Consider the following 3684-nt stretch of genomic DNA (forward strand, 5'->3'; position numbering starts at 1 on the left):
TATCTTCTAGCTCTGCTATTGATATTAAATTTTACAGATGAGAACTATCCATTCTTGTGAAAAGGTCTTTCCTCATTTTACTATTACCGACAATGACTACCAACTTATCTTTTTTTCAAGAGATATAAAGGTAGAAAAGATATTTGGTTTTTATTATTTTAAAAGTCTTTAATTTTAAATAGCTGGCACTGAACAATTTAGTTTTCAAACCCTATTTTGAACTAACTCGGTGAGGTGATTCTAAAATTGATTCTAAAATTTTAATCTTGCTTTCTCATATAAACATCTAGTTAAAAAGTGTTTATGCTAAGGACTCGTATTTTGTGGCATTAGTTCTTCACGTTTCTTTTTTATGTATTTAAAATTGTTCATTTATTTCCAAATGAGTGGAAAAGTTACTGTTGTTGAGATATATATATAGGGCAAGCGCACTTGATTAGAGCATGAACTGTACTTTCACATTAGCTGGATGTGCTTTGCACTCTGCTCTTGTAGATTTATTTTGTTTACAGTAGACTACTGTCAGTTTTTGTAAATGTTTTTACTTAGCACTTTAACTGTGAGTGTACAAACTGATTTTAAATGTAGTGGTTGTATATTTTGGTTATAAATTGGAAATTTTTAATAAAATTAAATAACTTGTTCTCTATTCTGTCATTAGTATCTGATTGAATATAATTTTTAAAATCATTTTTTGGACTCTAATATATTACACGACTACTTTTATATTTTTATATTCTTATAATGTTACCTATTTTTTCATTCATAACAACAGGATTCACATTAATCTGGAATGCAGAAATATATAAACACACACCATCCTGCATGATATCTCTTTGTATCATACTTATTGTGTCTATATAGGTAAGACCCATCTCTAGTCATTGTTATATACTCAGTGTATAACATTACTGGGCACATAATAGGTGCTCAACAAATATCCGTTGAAAACAATGACTACATTAAAGTATCTATAGTCAATTTCCCAGTAGGAAATCCTACCCACATAAGCAAATCAGTTGTGTGTTGTTTCGTTTTGTTTTGTTTTACACAGGAAGACAGAACTGGATTTAAACTACTATTTGAATTTCTTGTCTGGATCATACAGTTTTTATTTTTGCACTGGGTTGAAGATTGGACCTTATGATTTCTAAGGTCCAGTTTAAACCCAGTGTAAAAATCTTTCAAAACCATTTTTTTATAGGCCTCTACTTGAATGATTTCAGTAACAGAAAGCTCACGACTCTGTAAGGCCTTCCATTCCATTTTGAGGCAGCATAGTTGTTACAAAGGCTTTCCATAATTGAGTGGAAAATATATTTCTTGGTTACCTTTGCACATTGGTTCTATTTTACATATATACAGCAATTCTTTCACAGGACTATTTTCTAGACTTTTGAAAAAAAGCATGTTGTTTCCTCCAAATCTTTTCTATAGACAAAACCTGTCACGTTCGCCAATTCTCTCATGGCTTCCTATTAAACCCTAGTTGTTCCCCTGCAAAAGTTATTAATATTCCTTTTAAATTTTTCCCAGAAATAAACATATATCTCTAGATTCTATAAAATCAGTTACGAATTCAGTATATCCTATGTTCTGTGCATTATACTTCTTTTAGGAACGGTACACCTTTTTTTACAACCATCTCTCTTTAGTAATTGAAAGTAGATGAAAATATGTGTATGTATATGTTTATCAATTGCTCAAACTCTAATATTTGCCAATTAAAGTCAAATATTTCCTTTAGGCACTAATTGATTACTATGTGGCAGGCAATGAACCAAATAAAGTCTTTAATCTCCTGACAATTTATTTCAAAGGTGAATCAAATATTTAGTTAAGATGGAAAAATACCTTAACTTATTATTATATGGTTGCTAAATTTAAAATGTTCACAGTCGAAAGGAAGGGAGTAATTTTTGAGTTTTTTTTTTATGTTGATCATTAACTAACTTTGTAAATAAATATTGATCATTAGCAGATTGAGTACTAATCATAGTGCTTGTGCTGATGTACATAGATGTACATGGATATACACTTTCCTTATCTGTAAAATGTAAGTGTTGAACTAAGCCAGTGGTTTTTAGATATGGGATCCTTTCATCAGAATAGTGTATGTAGTCTCAGTACATAAAACATATAAAAGCAGGCCGTTTCGTTTAAAGAGAAAGTCCCTAAAATTCTACCCTTGGCTTAGTCCTCTATTTCTCTTCAGTACAGAATCCCTTGAAGCACCTAGAACTCAAAGAGCCCTCTTTAAAAATTACTAAATCACTCTATTTTGACTGTAGGGGTAGTCGCACAAGTCGACATGTGATAAAATTGTGTATAACGACACACACAAATGAGTGAGTGTAGATCAAGTGAAATCTAAATAAAATGGATGGATTGTATTTATGCCAATTTCTTGATTTTGATATTGTACTAGAGTTACAAAAAATAGTACCATGGGGGAAACTGGGTGTGGGTATGATTTCTTAAAACTGCATGTAAATCTATAATTACCTCAAAATATGTTGCTGACCTCTGATCCAACCCAAGAGATGATAAAACTGGAGCCCAGTTAGCTGGAAGGAAAGGCAGAACTAGGAAGCCACATCTATTGTTTCAGAGAAGGATTCGTTCTACTGGAACAGAGATTCTCAAATTTTCCTTCACATGAAAAAATCACCTGGAGGAGGAGAGGAGGAAAGTATGAAAAAACACATTCTCGAGCCCACATCACAGACATTTAGATGCCTTAGGTCTGAGAAAGTACCCAGGAATCAGTTTAAAAGCACAGATGAGTCTGATGCATGTGGCCCAAGGACCACACTTTGAAAAACATTCTGTAGGTCATGGATTCTTATTCCCCTAGGCAACAAGTAAATCCTTTGTGTCACAGATGGACAAATAAGCAGAGGATGATGATGAATTGTTTCGAATACTCTAGATTTTTTTTTCCCTCTGCCTTTGCCCCCAGGGTCCCTTGCTTAGCAGCAGCTTGTCTGTGCCATGGGGTGGGCATGTGAGAAGTATACAGAAACCTGCCAGCCAGCCTAGTGGGCTCAGTACTACTCTGGGGAGGTAACAGGCCAGTTTTGAGTAAGCTCTCCTAATGAGCATCACTTGTTGACTGACTCCAGGGGAGGAGCTCATTTTTTACTTTTGGCCCAGAGCCTTCACTTGTAGGATTGCAAATGAATAGATGCCATTCCGCTTCCATGTTCACCTCAGTGGAAAAAAAATGGAAAAATCATCAAAGCAACAATTTAGTTCATGCTTCTCATTGAAAAGGGTCAGATTTGCTGGAAGGAAGCTTGTGGAGGCTGTTTGGCATAGAATTTTCACACTTGATCTATTCCTTTCTTCCTCAATCCATTTCCCCTGCCCGCCCCACCTTGATCCCTTGAATGGGGGCATTGTCTGCTCCAAGTCATCCAAACCAAAGCCTCTGTTCTTTTGAGCAATTCCTGCCCCTCAGCCCCCAGATGCTTAGGAAATATAAGCCCTAAGAAAACAACGTGAGGTTAATATTATGTCAGAAGTCCCTATTCCTATAAAGGGGTTGGCCTAATCCAGAAACTTCATTTTCTTATCCCCACTTCAAAGCCCCTACAGTACCTTTTTCTCTTGTAGCTCTTCATTTCTTGGTAAGGACTTGATAGAATGAAAACCCTAGAGCCAAGCTTATATATTTGGAAC

The sequence above is a fragment of the Rousettus aegyptiacus genome, unplaced genomic scaffold, assembly GCF_014176215.1.
Source record: "Rousettus aegyptiacus isolate mRouAeg1 unplaced genomic scaffold, mRouAeg1.p scaffold_m13_p_16, whole genome shotgun sequence".
In the NCBI taxonomy this organism is placed as follows: Eukaryota; Metazoa; Chordata; class Mammalia; order Chiroptera; family Pteropodidae; genus Rousettus; species Rousettus aegyptiacus.